Source organism: Lissotriton vulgaris, chromosome 5 (assembly GCF_964263255.1).
Source record: "Lissotriton vulgaris chromosome 5, aLisVul1.2, whole genome shotgun sequence".
Taxonomy (NCBI): Eukaryota; Metazoa; Chordata; class Amphibia; order Caudata; family Salamandridae; genus Lissotriton; species Lissotriton vulgaris.
Genome location: NC_141693.1, coordinates 1,546,938,489 through 1,546,953,535, shown reverse-complemented (window position 1 = coordinate 1,546,953,535; position 15,047 = coordinate 1,546,938,489). Strand labels below are relative to the sequence as shown.

Below are 15,047 nucleotides of genomic sequence, written 5' to 3'. Positions count from 1 at the left end.
CAGAATGGGCTTTTAGCTCAAGGGTGTGTAGATGAAATGCAAGGTGTGTAAGTATGTGTTCATGAAGTGCTTCAAGTGTAAAATCTGTATGATTTGTGCAGTTAAAGTGCTAATTTTGCCTACGAGAAAGAAAAGTACTACAGAAGAATTATAAAGGATTGGCACATTGGCTGCCTTTGCTGATGACACAGTTGGCTAATTTGCAAAGCATTGGTATATTAAGTTGCAGAGTGTGGTTGAACTTGGTTAGGAGCCTGTTTCTGTGTCCTGCTGAAGACAAGGACGGCTTGATACCACTGTCAAAGCCCAGTTTATTGAGAAAAGCATCCAGGAAAGAAGAAGTGTTGAGTCGAAAGTGGTTCTCCTCCAATTTCTCTCCACTTGCTCGAAATGCAGAGCCTCCATTATAGCACAGAACAGAGTGTTAAAGTCGGGCATGGAAGAGGATGAAAATGGGAAGTTTACTTATAGAGAGAACTGAGAAATGTCCTGTGTGCAGACACCAGTGTTTGACGATTGAATACATTTAAATAATTCCTCTAGACTGCAAGAGTTTATCTGTACCTCAGTGGCCTAATGGATAAGGCACTGGCTTCCTAAGCCAGGGATTGTGGGTTCGAGTCCCATCTGAGGTGAAAACCAATATCCACTCTTACTTTTCCAGAAAAATTGATATATTTATTACATGCTTCCGCTCAGAAGCTTATGAGGTATTAGGAACTTTGAAATGGTACCATTTTACTTCTGTACTCTTCAGCGTCATGTTGGTGTTCTGAAACTACAAAGTAGATTTTTAAACACCTATCTTTGTCGGATACAACTTTGACCCATCAGAAGATATTCCTTTGGAAAAAATGATTTGAATTGGATTGGTGTAACTGTTGTTTCTAGAGGTGGTGACAGGCTTTCAGCTACTTGAATAGGGCAAGTCAGGATTCATGAAACGTATACAACCTTTGAGCGTGTGTAAATTGGCATATCCAGAAAGGAGCAGTTTGTACTACTGTCTAAACAGTTTCTCTACCCTTCTGGAAAAATCCAGAGCTATGTAAAGCATACAACTGAGCTTTAATCTCATGAAGAAAGAGGTTTAAATGCAAAAAAGAAAACAAAAGCTTATCGTACTGGTGACATTCTCATTATATAGATTCCAAAAGAGTGCTTTAATTGAAAGGAGCTGTAAAAACACAATGGGATGTAAACCTAAATAACTATAAATATCATATTTCCCATCCTTGCATACCACCTACATTATAAAAATAAGCACAGCAGGACATATGACTGCGTGGCCTAATGGATAAGGTGTCTGACTTCGGATCAGAAGATTGAGGGTTCGAGTCCCTTCGTGGTCGGTTTTTGCCAATGGTCACACAACTCAGCTTTCCATTCAGAATGGAAGCAGGCTCTTCCAATACTCTTATAGCCATCATGTTCTCATTCCTAATTATTCATGAAGTGGAGTACATACTGCACAGTCATTTAGATTGCATCATCAGCCTAAAATCTTGTCCATGTTAGTGGCATTAAGAAGTGCTTCTATGTACACGCACTGAATATGTAATAGGGTTGCAGAATTTTGACTTGACAGAATGGGTTTTTAGCTTAAGGGTGTGTAGATGAAATGCAAGGTGTGTAAGTATGTGTTCATGGAGTGCTTCAAGTGTAAAAATCTGTATGATTTGTGCAGTTAAAGTGCTAATTTTGCCTACGAGAAAGAAAAGTACTACAGAAGAATTATAAAGGTTTTGCACATTGGCTGCCTTTGCTGATGACACAGTTGGCTAATTTGTAAAGCATTGGTCTATTAAGTTGCAGAGTGTGGTTGAACTTGGTTAGCAGACTTGGTGCCTGTTTCTGTGTCCTGCTGAAGACAAGGATGGCTTGATACCACTGTCAAAGCCCAGTTTATTGAGAAAAGCATCCAGGAAAGAAGAAGTGTTGAGTCGAAAGTGGTTCTCCTCCAATTTCTCTCCACTTGCGCGAAATGCAGAGCCTCCATTATAGCACAGAACAGAGTGTTAAAGTCGGGGATGGAAGAGGATGAAAATGGGAAGTTTACTTATGGAGAGAACTGAGAAATGTCCTGTGTGCAGACACCAGTGTTTGACGATTGAATACATTTAAATAATGCCTCTAGACTGCAAGTGTTTATCTGTGCCTCAGTGGCCTAATGGATAAGGCACTGGCCTCCTAAGCCAGGGATTGTGGGTTCGAGTCCCACCTGAGGTGAAAACCAATATCCACTCTTACTTTTCCGGAAAAATTGATATATTTATTACATGCTTCCGCTCAGAAGCTTATGTGGTATTAGGAACTTTGAAATGTTACCATTTTACTTCTGTACTCTTCAGAGTCATGTTGATGTTCTGAAACTCAAAGTAGATTTTTAAACACCTATCTTTGTCAGATGCAACTTTGACCCGGCAGGAGATATTCCTTTGGAAAAAATGATTTGAATTGGATTGGTGTAACTGTTGTTTCTAGAGGTGGTGACAGGCTTTCAGCTACTTGAATAGGGCAAGGCAGGATTCATGAAACGTATACAACCTTTGAGCGTGTGTAAATTGGCATATCCAGAAAGGAGCAGTTTGTACTACTGTCAAAACAGTTTCTCTCCACTTCTGGAAATATCCAGAGCTATGTAAAGCATACAACTGAGCTTTAATCTCATGAAGAAAGAGGTTTAAATGCAAAAAAGAAAACAAAAGCTTATCGTACTGGTGACATTCTCATTATATAGATTCCAAAAGAGTGCTTTAATTGAAAGGAGCTGAAAAAACACAATGGGATGTAAACCTAAATAACTATCAATATCATATTTCCCATCCTTGCATACCACCTACATTATAAAAATAAGCACAGCAGGACATTTGACCGCGTGGCCTAATGGATAAGATGTCTGACTTCGGATCAGAAGATTGAGGGTTCGAGTCCCTTCGTGGTCGGTTTTTGCCAATGGACACACAACTCAGCTTTCCGTTCAGAATGGAAGCAGGCTCTTCCAATACTCTTATAGCCATCATGTTCTCATTCCTAATTATTCATGAAGTGGAGTACATACTGCACAGTCATTTAGATTGCATCTTCAGCCTAAAATCTTGTCCATGTTAGTGGCATTAAGAAGTGCTTCTATGTACACGCACTGAATGTGTAATAGGGTTGCAGAATGTTGACTTGACAGAATGGGTTTTTAGCTTAAGGGTGTGTAGATGAAATGCAAGGTGTGTAAGTATGTGTTCATGAAGTGCTTCAATTGTAAAATCTGTATGATTTGTGCAGTTAAAGTGCTAATTTTGCCTACGAGAAAGAAAAGTACTACAGAAGAATTATAAAGGATTGGCACATTGGCTGCCTTTGCTGATGACTCAGTTGGCTAATTTGCAAAGCATTGGTATATTAAGTTGCAGAGTGTGGTTGAACTTGGTTAGGAGCCTGTTTCTGTGTCCTGCTGAAGACAAGGACGGCTTGATACCACTGTCAAAGCCCAGTTTATTGAGAAAAGCATCCAGGAAAGAAGAAGTGTTGAGTCGAAAGTGGTTCTCCTCCAATTTCTCTCCACTTGCTCGAAATGCAGAGCCTCCATTATAGCACAGAACAGAGTGTTAAAGTCGGGCATGGAAGAGGATGAAAATGGGAAGTTTACTTATAGAGAGAACTGAGAAATGTCCTGTGTGCAGACACCAGTGTTTGACGATTGAATACATTTAAATAATTCCTCTAGACTGCAAGTGTTTATCTGTACCTCAGTGGCCTAATGGATAAGGCACTGGCCTCCTAAGCCAGGGATTGTGGGTTCGAGTCCCATCTGAGGTGAAAACCAATATCCACTCTTATTTTTCCAGAAAAATTGATATATTTATTACATGCTTCCGCTCAGAAGCTTATGAGGTATTAGGAACTTTGAAATGGTACCATTTTACTTCTGTACTCTTCAGCGTCATGTTGGTGTTCTGAAACTACAAAGTAGATTTTTAAACACCTATCTTTGTCGGATACAACTTTGACCCATCAGAAGATATTCCTTTGGAAAAAATGATTTGAATTGGATTGGTGTAACTGTTGTTTCTAGAGGTGGTGACAGGCTTTCAGCTACTTGAATAGGGCAAGTCAGGATTCATGAAACGTATACAACCTTTGAGCGTGTGTAAATTGGCATATCCAGAAAAGAGCAGTTTGTACTACTGTCTAAACAGTTTCTCTACCCTTCTGGAAAAATCCAGAGCTATGTAAAGCATACAACTGAGCTTTAATCTCATGAAGAAAGAGGTTTAAATGCAAAAAAGAAAACAAAAGCTTATCGTACTGGTGACATTCTCATTATATAGATTCCAAAAGAGTGCTTTAATTGAAAGGAGCTGTAAAAACACAATGGGATGTAAACCTAAATAACTATCAATATCATATTTTCCATCCTTGCATACCACCTACATTATAAAAATAAGCACAGCAGGACATATGACCTCGTGGCCTAATGGATAAGGTGTCTGACTTCGGATCAGAAGATTGAGGGTTCGAGTCCCTTCGTGGTCGGTTTTTGCCAATGGTCACACAACTCAGCTTTCCATTCAGAATGGAAGCAGGCTCTTCCAATACTCTTATAGCCATCATGTTCTCATTCCTAATTATTCATGAAGTGGAGTACATACTGCACAGTCATTTAGATTGCATCTTCAGCCTAAAATCTTGTCCATGTTAGTGGCATTAAGAAGTGCTTCTATGTACACGCACTGAATATGTAATAGGGTTGCAGAATTTTGACTTGACAGAATGGGTTTTTAGCTTAAGGGTGTGTAGATGAAATGCAAGGTGTGTAAGTATGTGTTCATGGAGTGCTTCAAGTGTAAAAATCTGTATGATTTGTGCAGTTAAAGTGCTAATTTTGCCTACGAGAAAGAAAAGTACTACAGAAGAATTATAAAGGTTTTGCACATTGGCTGCCTTTGCTGATGACACAGTTGGCTAATTTGTAAAGCATTGGTCTATTAAGTTGCAGAGTGTGGTTGAACTTGGTTAGCAGACTTGGTGCCTGTTTCTGTGTCCTGCTGAAGACAAGGATGGCTTGATACCACTGTCAAAGCCCAGTTTATTGAGAAAAGCATCCAGGAAAGAAGAAGTGTTGAGTCGAAAGTGGTTCTCCTCCAATTTCTCTCCACTTGCGCGAAATGCAGAGCCTCCATTATAGCACAGAACAGAGTGTTAAAGTCGGGGATGGAAGAGGATGAAAATGGGAAGTTTACTTATGGAGAGAACTGAGAAATGTCCTGTGTGCAGACACCAGTGTTTGACGATTGAATACATTTAAATAATGCCTCTAGACTGCAAGTGTTTATCTGTGCCTCAGTGGCCTAATGGATAAGGCACTGGCCTCCTAAGCCAGGGATTGTGGGTTCGAGTCCCATCTGAGGGGAAAACCAATATCCACTCTTACTTTTCCGGAAAAATTGATATATTTATTACATGCTTCCGCTCAGAAGCTTATGTGGTATTAGGAACTTTGAAATGTTACTGTTGGACTTGGCCCGCAGGGCAGGTTCACCCCTAGACTTTTTGCCTTATTTGTGACCCTGTGTTAGTGATTTTTGGGTCTCTGCGCACTTTCCCCTGGGTCCCAGAGTGAAAGTGCGTGCGTGTAGTATGGCTGGCCTGCCCTCCCATAGGAATGCATGGGGAATGTGTGTGTCCCTGGTAGTTCCTGATGCGTGGGGAGTGCAGGCTCGAGTTTGGTATGCCTGAACTCGTGAAAGTGAATGCTGAAAGATGGTGTCTGCGGCATGTGTGTGTCTAGTTGGGAAGTGCTACTTCTGGACATTGAGATATGTGTACAGTGAGGGTGCTGGAGCGTGATTGGCTGGAGCTGGCTGGCATGCCAGGCTCCAGGAAGTCTGGATGGGTCTGCCCGGTGGTGAGTGGGAGATTAGCATGAGTGATGTGTGGGAGGAGTGTACCTGTGTCCTGGATGGGCTGGGTTTTCCCCACACAATGCTGGCTCCGCCCCCCTGTGGTGTGTCTAATGACCCTAGCCTCCCCAGTGAAAGGAATGGGTGGTTGGGCCATCAAGAGTGCTCCAGAACCAGCTGCGACTGGTTTTCCCCCCACCCTGCACATTGTAACAAAGGAATTTACAGTATAAGAAGGGGCTGTGTCCCCACTGAAAATGTTCTTCTTTTGAATCCTGCCAGAGGGGGCTTGTGCCGCTGCTGGGGCCAGAAGGACCGCCACTTGGGGAGTCTCCCTGCCTGGAGACCCAGTGTGCTGGCTCTGGCCCAGCCTTGCCCCCCCTGCCTGCCTCCAGCCCTGCTGGAGCCCTGTCCTGTCCTCCAGTGCTGGGGAGCACTGAGGACTTCTTTCCTGCAGCCTGAGAGCGCTGCTCTCTGCCCTTCAGCTTGGAGAGCGCTGGATTTCACCCCTAGCGCTTGGAGAGCGCTTTTGTCTGCTGTTTAGCGCTTACGAGCGCTTTATGGTGCCTGCAGCGCTTGGGAGCGCTGTGGTCTGCAGAGGCCGGTGCCCACCCGGCCTCCGATTTGCCCCGTGTGGCGAGTTGACGGCGCGGGTGCCACCCCGCTCATTGCCGTATTGTTTTGCCCAGGTCCGTGATTTATTGGATTCACGAGGGAGCCCACTCCTCGGATCCTGGGAAGCTGCCTGCCTGCCTAAAACGGGCCGCCGCGCTGCCCGCGACGACCCGGAAGTGTTCCAGCCGGCCGGCCAATCAGAGCGCGGCCCCGGAAAGGCCGACCGGAAGTCCCGCCTCCCTCGCCGAGCCGCGAGAGAGCCTGCCGAGGCTCCCCGAGAGGAAAGGGAGAGCCCCGGGACCAGCGGGAGAGACCCGCCTCCGCTGGAGAGACCAGCGCAACCCGGTAGGTGCCTGCAGAGGAGGGGGGGAGCGTCGGGACACATTGCCGGTGTCCGCCCCGCCCCCTCTCTGTAGCGCGACCTCGCGCCTGTGTGTTTTGAGCCTGAGGGCTCGGGGGCATTGTGTATTGAAGAGCCCAGAGAGGCTCCAACGTCCCGCACATTCCTTGTTTAGCGAGCCAGAGAGGCTCGTGGGCACATCTACGAAGAGCCCGGAGAGGCTCTGAGGGGCATTTCGGCCGAGAGCCTGCGAGGCTCTTGAGGAGCATTTGTCCTGACCCCGGGTCCCCAGAGAGAGGGACCCCACAGCCCAGCGAGGCTGCACCATTGGCTGGGAGTCCAGAGAGGCTCCAGCCTGCCTTTTGCTTTGCGAGCCCTGAGAGGCTCGAGTGCCCCCCCCTTGTCTGAGAGCCTGAGAGAGGCTCTGAGGGGATCATTTCTTGTCTGGGAGTCCAGTGAGGCTCCGCAGTGCCACAGTGGTGGTTCTTTGAGCCCAGAGAGGCTCCCACTTTGTGCTAACTTTCCCTGCTCCAGTTGCCCAGCACTTTGTGGGCAACTGCCACGTTTAGGCCCTGACATTGGGACACCGGGACAGTCACAGGTGGTGACTGGTGAGTTTGGGGACATAGTTAGTGATTTTACACCTCTGAATGTTACGGCATCATGTGTTTTGCTTTTACATCCCTGCAGGTAGTGTGACATGTAGGTGGTTGTTTTCTCCCTAGTACAGGTGGTGCTAGAGAGGTCCTGTTACCAGTGATTACTGGCTGTATGCTCTACTGTTATATTTTTGTGCTACAGTAATTATTTCTAAAAGTGCTGATACCCTTGACAGTGGTCCAAGTGGCCCTGTCCTGTACAAATATCCCTTGTAAATTCCGCCCATGCCTGCTGGCACCGTGTAATAAGATGTGTGTTTTATCTGATGTATATTTTTATAATACAAAGGCTATTTTTACATAACCTTGTGTGGAGTGTTTCTTTGTGGTGGGCCTTGGGTGTTGTTGCTGGGGTGCGTGCGCAAATACTTAACTTACATCGCCTCCAAGTTTAGCCTTGACTGCTCGCGCCACGTTACCTAGAGGGCGAGTGGGGGTTGCCTTGGTGTGTGACTCCCTTGCCCTGACACTTAGAACTGGCGATCCCTGACTGACCTCGACGCGAGTCTTGGCCGGCCAGGGTCCCGGGTCTAACAGTTACCATTTTACTTCTGTACTCTTCAGAGTCATGTTGGTGTTCTGAAACTACAAAGTAGATTTTTAAACACCTATCTTTGTCAGATGCAACTTTGACCCGGCAGGAGATATTCCTTTGGAAAAAATGATTTGAATTGGATTGGTGTAACTGTTGTTTCTAGAGGTGGTGACAGGCTTTCAGCTACTTGAATAGGGCAAGGCAGGATTCATGAAACGTATACAACCTTTGAGCGTGTGTAAATTGGCATATCAAGAAAGGAGCAGTTTGTACTACTGTCAAAACAGTTTCTCTCCACTTCTGGAAATATCCAGAGCTATGTAAAGCATACAACTGAGCTTTAATCTCATGAAGAAAGAGGTTTAAATGCAAAAAAGAAAACAAAAGCTTATCGTACTGGTGACATTCTCATTATATAGATTCCAAAAGAGTGCTTTAATTGAAAGGAGCTGAAAAAACACAATGGGATGTAAACCTAAATAACTATCAATATCATATTTCCCATCCTTGCATACCACCTACATTATAAAAATAAGCACAGCAGGACATATGACCGCGTGGCCTAATGGATAAGGTGTCTGACTTCGGATCAGAAGATTGAGGGTTCGAGTCCCTTCGTGGTCTGTTTTTGCCAATGGACACACAACTCAGCTTTCCGTTCAGAATGGAAGCAGGCTCTTCCAATACTCTTATAGCCATCATGTTCTCATTCCTAATTATTCATGAAGTGGAGTACATACTGCACAGTCATTTAGATTGCATCTTCAGCCTAAAATCTTGTCCATGTTAGTGGCATTAAGAAGTGCTTCTATGTACACGCACTGAATGTGTAATAGGGTTGCAGAATTTTGACTTGACAGAATGGGTTTTTAGCTTAAGGGTGTGTAGATGAAATGCAAGGTGTGTAAGTATGTGTTCATGGAGTGCTTCAAGTGTAAAATCTATATGATTTGTGCAGTTAAAGTGCTAATTTTGCCTACGAGAAAGAGAAGTACTACAGAAGAATTATAAAGGATTGGCACATTGGCTGCCTTTGCTGATGACACAGTTGGCTAATTTCTGAAGCATTGGTCTATTAAGTTGCAGAGTGTGGTTGAACTTGGTTAGGAGACTTGGTGCCTGTTTCTGTGTCCTGCTGAAGACAAGGACGGCTTGATACCACTGTCAGAGCCCAGTTTATTGAGAAAAGCATCCAGGAAAGAAGAAGTGTTGAGTCGAGAGTGGTTCTCCTCCAATTTCTCTCCACTTGCTCGAAATACAGAGAGTCCATTATAGCACAGAACAGAGTGTTAAAGTCGGGGATGGAAGAGGATGAAAATGGGAAGTTTACTTATGGAGAGAACTGAGAAATGTCCTGTGTGCAGACACCAGTGTTTGACGATTGAATACATTTAAATAATGCCTCTAGACTGCAAGTATTTATCTGTGCCTCAGTGGCCTAATGGATAAGGCACTGGCCTCCTAAGCCAGGGATTGTGGGTTCGAGTCCCATCTGAGGTGAAAACCAATATCCACTCTTACTTTTCCAGAAAAATTGATATATTTATTACATGCTTCCGCTCAGAAGCTTATGTGGTATTAGGAACTTTGAAATGGTACCATTTTACTTCTGTACTCTTCAGAGTCATGTTGGTGTTCTGAAACTACAATGTAGATTTTTAAACACCTATCTTTGTCAGATGCAACTTTGACCCGGCAGAAGATATTCCTTTGGAAAAAATGATTTGAATTGGATTGATGTTACTGTTGTTTCTAGAGGTGGTGACAGGCTTTCAGCTACTTGAATAGGGCAAGTCAGGATTCATGAAACGTATACAACCTTTGAGCGTGTGTAAATTGGCATATCCAGAAAGGAGCAGTTTTTACTACTGTCAAAACAGTTTCTCTCCACTTCTAGAAATATCCAGAGCTATGTAAAGCATACAACTGAGCTTTATTCTCATGAAGAAAGAGGTTTAAATGCAAAAAACGAAAACAAAAGCTTATCGTACTGGTGACATTCTCATTATATAGATTCCAAAAGAGTGCTTTAATTGAAAGGATCTGAAAAAACACAATGGGATGTAAACCTAAATAACTATCAATATCATATTTCCCATCCTTGCATACCACCTACACTATAAAAATAAGCACAGCAAGACATATGACCTCGTGGCCTAATGGATAAGGCGTCTGACTTCGGATCAGAAGATAGAGGGTTCGAGTCCCTTTGTGGTCGGTTTTTGCTAATGGTCACACAACTCAGCTTTCCATTCAGAATGGAAGCAGGCTCTACCAATACTCTTATAGCCATCATGTTCTCATTCCTAATTATTCATGAAGTGCAGTACATACTGCACAGTCATTTAGATTGCATCTTCAGCCTAAAATCTTGTCCATGTTAGTGGCATTAAGAAGTGCTTCTATGTACACGCACTGAATATGTAATAGGGTTGCAGAATTTTGACTTGACAGAATGGGTTTTTAGCTTAAGGGTGTGTAGATGAAATGCAAGCTGTGTAAGTATGTGTTCATGGAGTGCTTTAAAGTGTAAAAATCTGTATGATTTGTGCAGTTAAAGTGCTAATTTTGCCTACGAGAAAGAAAAGTACTACAGAAGAATTATAAAGGTTTTGCACATTGGCTGCCTTTGCTGATGACACAGTTGGCTAATTTGTAAAGCATTGGTCTATTAAGTTGCAGAGTGTGGTTGAACTTGGTTAGCAGACTTGGTGCCTGTTTCTGTGTCCTGCTGAAGACAAGGACGGCTTGATACCACTGTCAAAGCCCAGTTTATTGAGAAAAGCATCCAGGAAAGAAGAAGTGTTGAGTCGAAAGTGGTTCTCCTCCAATTTCTCTCCACTTGCTCGAAATGCAGAGCCTCCATTATAGCACAGAACAGAGTGTTAAAGTCGGGCATGGAAGAGGATGAAAATGGGAAGTTTACTTATGGAGAGAACTGAGAAATGTCCTGTGTGCAGACACCAGTGTTTGACGATTGAATACATTTAAATAATGCCTCTAGACTGCAAGTGTTTATCTGTGCCTCTGTGGCCTAATGGATAAGGCACTGGCCTCCTAAGCCAGGGATTGTGGGTTTGAGTCCCATCTGAGGTGAAAATCAATATCAACTCTTACTTTTCCAGAAAAATTGATATATTTATTACATGCTTCCGCTCAGTAGCTTATGAGGTATTAGGAACTTTGAAATGGTACCATTTTACTTCTGTACTCTTCAGCGTCATGTTGGTGTTCTGAAACTACAAAGTAGATTTTTAAACACCTATCTTTGTCGGATACAACTTTGACCCGGCAGAAGATATACCTCTGGAAAAAATGATTTGAATTGGATTGGTGTAACTGTTGTTTCTAGAGGTGGTGACAGGCTTTCAGCTACTTGAATAGGGCAAGTCAGGATTCATGAAACCTATACAACCTTTGAGCGTGTGTAAATTGGCATATCCAGAAAGGAGCAGTTTGTACTACTGTCAAAACAGTTTCTCTCCACTTCTGGAAATATCCAGAGCTATGTAAAGCATACAACTGAGCTTTAATCTCATGAAGAAAGAGGTTTAAATGCAAAAAAGAAAACAAAAGCTTATCAAACTGGTGACATTCTCATTATATAGATTCCAAAAGAGTGCTTTAATTGAAAGGAGCTGAAAACACACAATGGGATGTAAACCTAAATAACTATCAATATCATATTTCCCATCCTTGCATACCACCTACATTATAAAAATAATCACAGCAGGACATATGACCGCGTGGCCTAATGGATAAGGCGTCTGACTTCGGATCGGAAGATTGAGGGTTCGAGTCCCTTCGTGGTCGGTTTTTGCCAATGGTCCCACAACTCAGATTTCAATTCAGAATGGAAGCAGGCTCTTCCAATACTCTTATAGCCATCATTTTCTCATTCCTAATTATTCATGAAGTGGAGTACATACTGCACAGTCATTTAGATTGCATCTTCAGCCTAAAATCTTGTTCATGTTAGTGGCATTAAGAAGTGCTTCTATGTACACGCACTGAATATGTAATAGGGTTGCAGAATTTTGACTTGACAGAATGGGTTTTTAGCTTAAGGGTGTGTAGATGAAATGCAAGGTGTGTAAGTATGTGTTCATGGAGTGCTTCAAGTGTAAAATCTGTATGATTTGTGCAGTTAAAGTGTTAATTTTGCCTACGAGAAAGAGAAGTACTACAGAAGAATTATAAAGGATTGGCACATTGGCTGCCTTTGCTGATGACACAGTTGGCTAATTTGTAAAGCATTGGTCTATTAAGTTGCAGAGTGTGGTTAAACTTGGTTAGGAGACTTGGTGCCTGTTTCTGTGTCCTGCTGAAGACACGGACGGCTTGATACCACTGTCAAAGCCTAGTTTATTGAGAAAAGCATCCAGGAAACAAGAAGTGTTGAGTCGAAAGTGGTTCTCCTCCAATTTCTCTCCACTTGCTCGAAATGCAGAGCCTCCATTATAACACAGAACAGAGTGTTAAAGTCGGGGATGGAAGAGGATGAAAATGGGAAGTTTACTTATGGAGAGAACTGAGAAATGTCCTGTGTGCAGACACCAGTGTTTGATGATTGAATACATTTAAATATTGCCTCTAGACTGCAAGTGTTTATCTGTGCCTCAGCGGCCTAATGGATAAAGCACTGGCCTCTTAAGCTAGGGATTGTGGGTTCGAGTCCCATCTGAGGTGAAAACCAATATCTGCTCTTACTTTACCAGAAAAATGTATATATTTATAACATGCTTCCGCTCAGAAGCTTATGAGGTATTAGGAACTTTGAAATGGTACCATTTTACTTCTGTACTCTTCAGGGTCATGTTGGTGTTCTGAAACTACAAAGTAGATTTTTAAACACCTATCTTTGTCAGATTCAACTTTGACCCTTGCAGAAGATATTCCTTTGGAAAAAATGATTTAACTTGGATTGGTGTAACTGTTGTTTCTAGAGGTGGTGACAGGCTTTCAGCTACTTGAATAGGGCAAGGCAGGATTCATGAAACGTATACAACCTTTGAGCGTGTGTAAATTGGCATATCCAGAAAGGAGCAGTTTGTGCTACTGTCAAAACAGTTTCTCTCCACTTCTGGAAATATCCAGAGCTATGTAAAGCATACAACTGAGCTTTAATCTCATGAAGAAAGAGGTTTAAATGCAAAAAAGAAAACAAAAGCTTATCGTACTGGTGACATTCTCATTATATAGATTCCAAAAGAGTGCTTTAATTGAAAGGAGCTGAAAAAACACAATGGGATGTAAACCTAAATAACTATCAATATCATATTTCCCATCCTTGCATAATACCTACATTATAAAAATAAGCACAGCAGGACATATGACCGCGTTGCCTAATTGATAAGGTGTCTGACTTCGGATCAGAAGATTGAGGGTTCGAGTCCCTTCGAGGTCGGTTTTTGCCAATGGACACACAACTCAGCTTTCCGTTCAGAATGGAAGCAGGCTCTTCCAATACTCTTATTGCCATCATGTTCTCATTCCTAATTATTCATGAAGTGGAGTACATACTGCACAGTCATGTAGATTGCATCTTCAGCTTAAAATCTTGTCCATGTTAGTGGCATTAAGAAGTGCTTCTATGTACACGCACTGAATATGTAATAGGGTTGCAGAATTTTGACTTGACAGAATGGGTTTTTAGCTTAAGGGTGTGTAGATGAAATGCAAGGTGTGTAAGTATGTGTTCATGGAGTGCTTCAAGTGTAAAAATCAGTATGATTTGTGCAGTTAAAGTGCTAATTTTGCCTACGAGAAAGAAAAGTACTACAGAAGAATTATAAAGGATTGGCACATTGGCTGCCTTTGCTGATGACACAGTTGGCTAATTTGTAAAGCATTGGTGTATTAAGTTGCAGAGTGTGGTTGAACTTGGTCAGGAGACTTGGTGCCTGTTTCTGTGTCCTGCTGAAGACAAGGACGGCTTGATACCACTGTCAAAGCCCAGTTTATTGAGAAAAGCATCCAGGAAAGAAGAAGTGTTGAGTCGAAAGTGGTTCTCCTCCAATTTCTCTCCACTTGCTCGAAATGCAGAGCCTCCATTATAGCACAGAACAGAGTGTTAAAGTCGGGGATGGAAGAGGATGAAAATGGGAAGTTTACTTATGGAGAGAACTGAGAAATGTCCTGTGTGCAGACACCAGTGTTTGACGATTGAATACATTTAAATAATGCCTCTAGACTGCAAGTGTTTATCTGTGCCTCAGTGGCCTAATGGATAAGGCACTGGCCTCCTAAGCCAGGGATTGTGGGTTTGAAACCCATCTGAGGTGAAAACCAATATCCGCTCTTACTTTTCCAGAAAAATTTATATATTTATAACATGCTTCCGCTCAGAAGCTTATGAGGTATTAGGAACTTTGAAATGGTACCATTTTACTTCTGTACTCTTCAGAGTCATGTTGGTGTTCTGAAACTACAAAGTAGATTTTTAAACACCTATCTTTGTCAGATGCAACTTTGACCCGGCAGAAGATATTCCTTTGGAAAAAATATTTTAATTGGATTGGTGTAACTGTTGTTTCTAGAGGTGTTGACAGGCTTTCAGCTACTTGGATAGGGTAAGTCAGGATTCATGAAACGTATACAACCTTTGAGCGTGTGTAAATTGGCATATCCAGAAAGGAGCAGTTTTTACTACTGTCAAAACAGTTTCTCTCCGCTTCTAGAAATATCCAGAGCTATGTAAAGCATACAACTGAGCTTTATTCTCATGAAGAAAGAGGTTTAAATGCAAAAAAGAAAACAAAAGCTTATCGTACTGGTGACATTTTCATTATATAGATTCCAAAAGAGTGCTTTATTTGAAAGGAGCTGAAAAAACACAATGGGATGTAAACCTAAATAACTATAAATATCATATTTCCCATTCTTGCATACCACCTACATTATAAAAATAAGCACAGCAGGACATATTACCGCGTGGCCTAATGGATAAGGTGTCTGACTTCGGATCAGAAGATTGAGGGTTCGAGTCCCTTCGTGGTCGG

The 15,047-nt window shown here is 42.6% G+C and overlaps 13 non-coding genes across 13 annotated transcripts; all 13 read left to right on the top strand.

Annotated features, from left to right (window-relative positions):
• The first annotated feature begins 562 nt into the window (after positions 1 to 562).
• Positions 563 to 635, top strand: TRNAR-CCU (transfer RNA arginine (anticodon CCU)). Its single transcript has one exon. It is a non-coding gene; the product is annotated as a tRNA-Arg (tRNA).
• Positions 636 to 1,279: 644 nt separating this feature from the next.
• On the top strand, positions 1,280 to 1,352 carry TRNAR-UCG (transfer RNA arginine (anticodon UCG)). The gene has a single exon. It is a non-coding gene; the product is annotated as a tRNA-Arg (tRNA).
• Positions 1,353 to 2,156: 804 nt separating this feature from the next.
• TRNAR-CCU (transfer RNA arginine (anticodon CCU)) lies at positions 2,157 to 2,229 on the top strand. Its single transcript has one exon. It is a non-coding gene; the product is annotated as a tRNA-Arg (tRNA).
• Positions 2,230 to 2,872: 643 nt separating this feature from the next.
• TRNAR-UCG (transfer RNA arginine (anticodon UCG)) lies at positions 2,873 to 2,945 on the top strand. Its single transcript has one exon. It is a non-coding gene; the product is annotated as a tRNA-Arg (tRNA).
• Positions 2,946 to 3,740: 795 nt separating this feature from the next.
• TRNAR-CCU (transfer RNA arginine (anticodon CCU)) lies at positions 3,741 to 3,813 on the top strand. The gene has a single exon. It is a non-coding gene; the product is annotated as a tRNA-Arg (tRNA).
• Positions 3,814 to 4,457: 644 nt separating this feature from the next.
• Positions 4,458 to 4,530, top strand: TRNAR-UCG (transfer RNA arginine (anticodon UCG)). Its single transcript has one exon. It is a non-coding gene; the product is annotated as a tRNA-Arg (tRNA).
• Positions 4,531 to 5,334: 804 nt separating this feature from the next.
• TRNAR-CCU (transfer RNA arginine (anticodon CCU)) lies at positions 5,335 to 5,407 on the top strand. The gene has a single exon. It is a non-coding gene; the product is annotated as a tRNA-Arg (tRNA).
• Positions 5,408 to 8,597: 3,190 nt separating this feature from the next.
• TRNAR-UCG (transfer RNA arginine (anticodon UCG)) lies at positions 8,598 to 8,670 on the top strand. The gene has a single exon. It is a non-coding gene; the product is annotated as a tRNA-Arg (tRNA).
• An 803-nt stretch (positions 8,671 to 9,473) lies between these two features.
• TRNAR-CCU (transfer RNA arginine (anticodon CCU)) lies at positions 9,474 to 9,546 on the top strand. The gene has a single exon. It is a non-coding gene; the product is annotated as a tRNA-Arg (tRNA).
• Positions 9,547 to 10,191: 645 nt separating this feature from the next.
• TRNAR-UCG (transfer RNA arginine (anticodon UCG)) lies at positions 10,192 to 10,264 on the top strand. Its single transcript has one exon. It is a non-coding gene; the product is annotated as a tRNA-Arg (tRNA).
• An 805-nt stretch (positions 10,265 to 11,069) lies between these two features.
• TRNAR-CCU (transfer RNA arginine (anticodon CCU)) lies at positions 11,070 to 11,142 on the top strand. Its single transcript has one exon. It is a non-coding gene; the product is annotated as a tRNA-Arg (tRNA).
• A 644-nt stretch (positions 11,143 to 11,786) lies between these two features.
• On the top strand, positions 11,787 to 11,859 carry TRNAR-UCG (transfer RNA arginine (anticodon UCG)). The gene has a single exon. It is a non-coding gene; the product is annotated as a tRNA-Arg (tRNA).
• Positions 11,860 to 14,257: 2,398 nt separating this feature from the next.
• TRNAR-CCU (transfer RNA arginine (anticodon CCU)) lies at positions 14,258 to 14,330 on the top strand. The gene has a single exon. It is a non-coding gene; the product is annotated as a tRNA-Arg (tRNA).
• Positions 14,331 to 15,047: the final 717 nt, after the last annotated feature.